At 46.2% G+C, this 7,473-nt stretch overlaps 1 pseudogene; it reads right to left on the bottom strand.

Moving 5' to 3' along the window:
• Positions 1-470: 470 nt before the first annotated feature.
• Positions 471-1,115, bottom strand: LOC144148086 (uncharacterized; annotated as a pseudogene).
• Positions 1,116-7,473: the final 6,358 nt, after the last annotated feature.

Genomic DNA, 7,473 nt, shown 5'->3' with positions numbered 1-7,473 from the left:
CTAAAGAAGGTGTGGACTGGCTCTATATTTCCGCACTTCGCTTCGACGTCGCTTCGGTAGAACCGGAGTCCATTCAACACGACGTCGCTGAACAGTTGGGAAGCGTACGTAACCCTCATATTTTCAAAGTCGTTGGGCTGTACGTGACGAGCAGTAATTCTAGGCATGGCTTGCAGGGTGACATTTGAGCCATCAAGCCCAAGAGCTTCCCTTACCGGATGAATGGATACCTGCGTGGAAGATTCAGGTATTTTTAAGCAGTTGGTTAGAAAACAAAACAGCAATTCAAGGTGAAGTAAATAACCAATGAGCCTACACACTTTGTGGCTTTGTCAAGCGTTCCCCATCTAACAAAGCCCACTATCATGTCTAACATTTTTACATGCTAGCCGACTCAAACTCATAACGTGTACTCACCGGTCCTGTAGGCATATCGAAGTGGGATTTCAGCAGATCGTTCCTGATACACTTTACGAGGTGAGGGAATTCTGAAATAAATTCAGGGATCTGTTCCCGTCAACCGGATGCTGCACTTTGCACTTGGTGTTTGATGCGGTCGCTCGCATGCCCATTATAGTCCACATGTTCCTGTTCCACGTGGCTCCGTCACAGGTAATGAAGTCAACCAGTAAGCCAGCATTTTCGGCTAGGATCACTGCTTCAATGACTAGTTTAGCCAAAATGCCTCCTTTAATGTTCCCACGAGTGGCAAATTACGCCAGTATTTGCGTCCATTTTCCAGTGAATGGCGCAAACATTATTATCATGCCGAGATCTGCTTCGTGATGTTCCCTGTCAGCAGTAAATGGGCCCAAATAAACAAAGCCTTCTCTGTGGCCAGATGACGTCACTGACAGATGTTCAGACAGTTTCATTTCATCTACCAAAATCCCTCCATGCCTCTTAAGAACATTCATGGTAGAAGTCTTCCTCCTGACCATGCTTAATACTTTCTCGCTGAATCCAAACCCTGTTCTGTAGGACCTCAAGTACTTTTGCAGGGTCACCTTGCTTGGAAGAACTAAAATCTTCTGCCTGCGCATATGTTCGTAGAGCTTGGGTCCCTTCATTCTCATTATCAGACATTGAAGAATCCATTCTTTAGAGTAGGTCATCCCTTTTACAGCTTTTCTTTTGGCGGCCTTGAACATGTAGATAGCTGCTTGTTGTTGATTTTTGGACAGGTATTTTCTTCGTTGTCAGAACGCTTTCTCGGTCACGTGAGAATCGTGGGCCCTTATCTGTTGAATCTGCCCTGTCAAAGTTCCCAGGCGGCAACCCAGTCTCCTCGTCTTCTCCATACCGGATTTCAGCCGCTGGGCCAAATTCAGCTTTCGCCGTTGGGCGCTCTTCAAAGTGGACAGTCTGTTCTGCAGGGCTTTTCGAAGGTAGCGGCAATGTAGACTGCGCTTACCTGCAACAGGAGGTATGTAGAATTAACGCTGGACAGGTTTTAAATGAACCTCAGTACACGGAAAACAAGCGCTAAATAAAAACACGGGACGAGGAGTAGACGGGACAAGCGCTGACTTTCTACAAAAAGTTCATTGCCGCACCAGCGATTATAAACAAGTGTGGGAGCACGAAGAGAGGGAAAGCGGCCGAGATAGCGAGGTCGGGGGGATCAATGCGTCAGCAGGCCATCTGCGGCTTTATCGAAACATGAATTGGATTTCTTATCGTAGGCGGAACGTCACTGTTCTTCTTTTTTTGGCCTCCGTTTGTGATGTTTCCCTTTCCTTTTTCCCTCTCTTCTTGCTCCCAGACTTGTTTATAAGCGCTGGTGCGGCAATGAACTTTTTGTTGAAAGTCACCGCTTGTCCCGTCTACTCCTCGTCCCGTGTTTTTATTTAGCGCTTGTTTTCCGCGTGACGATGAACCAACACGCCCAAACCTTTTCCCTTCTGAACCTCAGTACTTGCTAAAAAGGGTGCTCGAGGCAATACAAAAACAGCGACCCTATGCATTCAATCGAGCACAGCTTATACGTCAGCGCACCTACCGAATATATAAAAAGGACCATAAAATGTTTCCGTAGTAAAATGACACATAGGCAATATCAAATCCTTAGCCTATTCATCGATATAAAAAACCTTACCTCCCACCATAGCCTCTCCTGGGCACGTCTTGTTGAAGATGTCGTCATTTACAACAGTGAGAGTGCTTTTCATCTTGTTGGTCAGTTTCTGGGCTAGATCTGCGTATGTATCCTGATGGATTGCTCCAATGCGAACTTCTCCGCGATCAGCCTCGAGAATAACATTTTTGGCATCATCAAGGGGCTCTATTGTTCTTGTTTTCCATTCCTTTCCATGCAGAAAAGAGCGTCCGACAATTTCACTGTGCGCGCCTGATGTGTAAGACGTGCAGCAGAGTACGTTCAGGTGGACGATTCTGAACTCATTTTTCGTTGCCTTTGTTGTTACATAGAGCAACGCAGCCAGGTTCCCTATGTTTAACTTCTTCCACAGCTCCGGGATTTCCAGGTTGTCTGAAACCACTTGCAAATCAGGTGCCCGAAGACTGGTACCACGGGCTCACATTGACCACTATTTTCTCCCGGCTCTCCTGGGTTGGGTGTGGGGCCAAATGTAGCGCCATAAGCTGTGTTTTGTCGCTGCTGATCAAGTCTTAATAGTCGACACTTTTTCGCGATTTCTTGCTCAAGAGCTCAATGCCGCTTCTTTTGATTTCCTGGAGGCAGACCGCTCTCAGAAGGCAGGGCTGGGAAGTCAAGGAATTTTGTTGGCTCGGAACATTGCTGGCGCTAGGCGGGACAAGGACGACGAATTACACACAACTGGAGCGCAGAACTGTAATTCGTCGCCCCTGCAATGTTCCGAGTAAAAAACCAACTAGCCCCATTTCAAGCTCTGGTTAACTATATTTTGTTGGCACCGCGTTTGAGGTAAGGGCTGGTCTTCCTGTAGGAAATCGAACTTCATTCCCGTCGATATGATGCACGTAGTCGCGAACAATACAACTGGAATCAAAGTGCCTCTCACACACTGCTGAAGTATCCGACAAAGGCTTGCCTGTGCGGTGGAAATTTTTCTTCCAAGCTTTACGCAAGTGCTCCTCCTTCGGTACTGAGAACAACAAAAACCTTGTGCCATCCTTCCAGCGATTGCCAAGATAACCAGTCTTGCAGCCCGATGCGCTGCAGTGGGTGTCTGTGATTTTACTCCTGGCCATTACCCGTTTCCCGGCCTCATAAAAACATCACTAATATGAAAGCGTATTTAACGAAAAGTGTAGTGATATAACAGGAACTGAGCTAACCGGTTAATGTTGCGCTGGGTTTGAAAAAAGTAGCCGTCCTCGCCACACAGCACGACTGCACGACACTGACCGAATGGCTTTTCTGACTCTCGCATCACGGATGATGCGACTTCATCACCGGTATCAGTGATTTGCGGAATAGTAACTCTCTAGCTGAGGCGGGCGCGATAACAGCGTGGTGGGAGAAGCACCACGGCGGTTATCGCCCGGTCACGTTTGCGCAGCTGACCAAGAAGCGCAATCCGTGGCCCAAATTTCCTTAACAGCGCGCAAAGTTAACCAGTCGTAAGCGTGCAGTGGGGCATTTTTAGTACAGACGCGTTTGATCTGCTAGAACGGCAATGACAAATATATATACCACGCAAATACCACAGCACTGGCAATAAACGTTTTCACTCTTTCCGTCACGACTTGAAGCACGGGGAAAGGAGTTGTTATCGCCAGCTAAGAACGTCACTGCGTGATTTGCTCGAAGAAGCAGACGTACTTCTGTTGTGTTTTCGATGCGAAGAATGCGTTTATGTTTAGCTGCAACATATCTGGCCGCCCTTCCGTAGCCGGGAACGTTTGAGTGAGGTCGTTAGAGCACGCAGACATCGCCGAAACCCAGAGAAATTGAAAGAAAACTCTGCTTATTGAGCAAGTTCCTCTGATGGGCATAGCGCAGTTTTTTGGGCGACGCACTTTGTTACACCATGTTTGTTCCCACGCTGCACCGAGGCAGTCGATGGCGCCGGATGGATATTCACCAACTCCGGATTGTTGATGACGTGCGCCGAAATCTGCACACACGGGCATTTCGCTCTTCATCTCCGATTGAAAACCAGCCACAGTGGCTGCCATGGCAGCCACCACGGCAGCCACCAAAAATTAGTACTTGGATGCGCTTGTTGGCGGCGTTTTCTAATAAATTTTGATCTAGAAAAATAGATGCGAAAAGAGTTGCAGTGTTCATTTAAGAGAACGAATAGTTGAGTGCACATACACACCTTTTGTTAGGTTTTGGGAATTTTCAACTTTGGCGTAAACCTCCAGCGTGCTAGTTGAGAAAAAAGCGTTTGAAAAAGTGTTCGCGCAGTTCCATAAGCCGTGGATTGGAGAACTATATTCTATTGTTTATATAATAATTACATTCATATTATACTTGGAAGCAACATTATTAATACAGCAAAATTCGCCAATGGAACTGTGCAGGCCGAAAGAAGAGTGGAGATTAACAGACTTAGTATAATGATACCGCGCATATATGCTGATATCCGGTCGACACGTGGAAGGGTGGCGAACTGAAAATGACCAAAATAAACAACAAAAAGCAGAAACACTTACACCCTAGCTCTCAATTAGGTTCCAGTCAAACAGTCCTCATATAGCAACGCTATTTCATTGCAAGGCAAATGTGAGATCGAGGCAACGTTGACGCACACACCGCATGCACTATTTCGCGGTCTTATTCTTCTATGCTTGCATTTTCTGTGTGGTACTGGTGTCTTCAAATTTCTGCTCGTACCATCATTTTCGCGCATTTCATTTTGTAAAGCCAAAAGCCCAATTAACTAGCCCCTCAGAATTCTCTGATGAAGATGTGTTTTGCTAGTAGTCGTTATTTATTGGTGTTTGCTCAATGTCACCACAACCATTAGTCGAATTTGAACACCCTGCACTCCTAAGTGCTGATTTTGCGCCTGCACTTGCCTTGTAATTGTGTGATTGGCTAGCCAGTAAACAAACACTCTTATTTTATGCATTAATTGGCAGTTAGCAACGCGACAGCCCTGGAGTATGAATACAACAGTTATACTCCAGTGCTTACAACATTTATGCTCTGCCGTAAGCTAAAATATTCATGTGCGCCTTCTGTAAACCCGAATATCGATTACGTGGCCGAAACCGAAGAATTCTTGTATGCGCGCAAAGGCCGAGTCCACATAATCACCGAGTCATGGTTGCCACCTTGTTCAGCCCAACTTACCGGCGGCCGCGTAATACGTAGAAATCAACGGGGACACTTACACTGCCTGCGGGTTCGCTATTCTCGACATGGGCGCGGGGGTGCACTCTATACAAACTTCTATACTATACAAACTTCTATACTATACTCTATACAAACTTCTATACTAATTCATTAGTATGACATTATATGCGTACACAGGCTCCTGTTACCGGTTGATGAGGAAGGGCAGGGGGGTTGTGCACGTCCCATAATAAAAAGTAAAAAAAAAAACACTCCGTCAACATTTGCAGGAAATCAATTACAAAAACTGCCGAATGCAGTAGGAGTATTCCATAAGCCATCTAATCGCTTCATGTCTTTTTAATTTTCTTACAACCATAGGCGTTATTTGATCGCAGATATATATATCTGCGCTGTTACTCGCGAGCGCGTGTATTGTGCGATGCCGGTTACTAATTGCGGTCAGAGCAAACGTACAAGCCGCCTACGTTTTTTTTTCTGTATTTCCTGCAATTCTTTCAAGTGAAAACTGATTTGCGAAAGTCATTAGTATGCGCTTGTCAGTGCAGTGCGTTCTCCATCCACCTCGCGTAAATAACAAAATTCGGGAACGAGGACAAACCCTGCACCGTCCTTCCTTCCTCTACGACAGAGTGAGTGGGCGAAAGCCTTTTATTAACAAAGGGAGGGCCCAGCCCATCACACTTCCTCAGTGGGCGTCTTTCAATGAACAGGTCAATAAATAGGGGGAAGGAAGCGTGAGGGGTGGTCCCGAGATCGCGCGCGCGATTGCGATGTCATGTGGAAAAAGCTCACTGGTATGAAAAATTGTGCGCGCTGAAACACCTTCGCCGCTGCAAAGCGCGCTCAACCATTGGTTGTTTACTCTCCCCCCTTTTTTTATGTGAGAGCGAAGGTAGATTACGACGGAGGAAAAATTAAGCAATCCCGAGTGAAAGCTTGTCACACTACGCCATCAGGGCATTTTCTACCAAGCTCAACTTTGAGCACAAGCAACTCAGAATTCTGCTCGCGTAGGTCCACTAAAATATTGTAGTTCATTATACCTCAAAATTATTACAAGTGAGCGGTTTCCAAACGGTAGGAGAGGAGAGGGCTTGGGGAAAACCGCCACTCCATGCCTACACGAAAGCACGACCCATGCGTCTATACGCTAAGGATATTTTCATCATTAATCAATATAGGCACTCAAACAATCGGTGCTTGGCATACAGCAGTTGTTTGAATGTTTGTGATTTACTAAAAAAACATGTGGCACGAGCAGGTTTCGAACCCAGGGACAACGAGTGTTAGGCGGTGATTGTACCCACTACACTATTTTCACTCTTTTTTTTTTCTTTACTGCCGGTCTTCGACATAACGCAAATCAATAAACACACCACATACAACAGGCACACACAAAAAGCATCCAGTCGGGACTCCGACTTGGCATTATCATTGGTTCGTTACTTAATAGCAGTCAGTGTTTCAACAAAATCCAACCACTCAGGAACTGGCTGAAGCATTCTTTGCCCCTCAACAAATTGTGCAACGCTTTCCCGCAATAACTGCCGCGCCGGTCTAGCGTCCGCGTCGCATGGAGCCAGGCCTTGCGCGCACGCCAGATGCTATGGAGGCCCGAAAGCATCACTAAGTCGTAGGGGACGCCTTCTTCATTGTCTGTGCATAGATACCGGATACCGCGTGAAATAAATGGAAAGTCTTGGTGTAACTAGTGTTCTTTGCATCACATCCCAAAAGTGCACCGCCATCCAACAGTGTATGAAAACGTGTTCTGCGTTCTCTGGTTGTTTGCAAAATGTGCAGTCTGTACCCCATGGTGTGTCTAACCGCTCTTTTTAACCATGTTTTCACTGTTAGTGTCCCTGAATGAAGTTTGAAGAAAAATGACTTCACCCCCGATGGCACAGGCATTCTTTTCACTCTCTTGAGTACGTCCTGCCCTGGCCCTGCACTGTACAGTGCTCTGTAGCACGGAAACGGGAAGAGACTATCCCACACATCTTTGTACATTTTTTTCCGCGACACTGTACTCAAGTACTGCATAGAAAAACGAGTTGATAGAAACCTTACCGACATTAGAACCTCTTTAAAATAACACAAAATCTGCCCCTGCATTTCCACACTTGATACAACAAAATTCGGTAACGCGTGAAACAGCCGCACTTGACAAACTGTCCGCAAGAAGGGGTCGCTCGTATCTCGCAGAACACTATTTC

Source organism: Haemaphysalis longicornis, unplaced genomic scaffold, assembly GCF_048455015.1.
Source record: "Haemaphysalis longicornis isolate Haplotype H1 unplaced genomic scaffold, Haemaphysalis longicornis Haplotype H1 scaffold_76, whole genome shotgun sequence".
NCBI classification, from domain to species: Eukaryota; Metazoa; Arthropoda; class Arachnida; order Ixodida; family Ixodidae; genus Haemaphysalis; species Haemaphysalis longicornis.
Note: the sequence above shows the minus strand (reverse complement) of the source record. Positions and strands in the feature narration are given on the sequence as shown.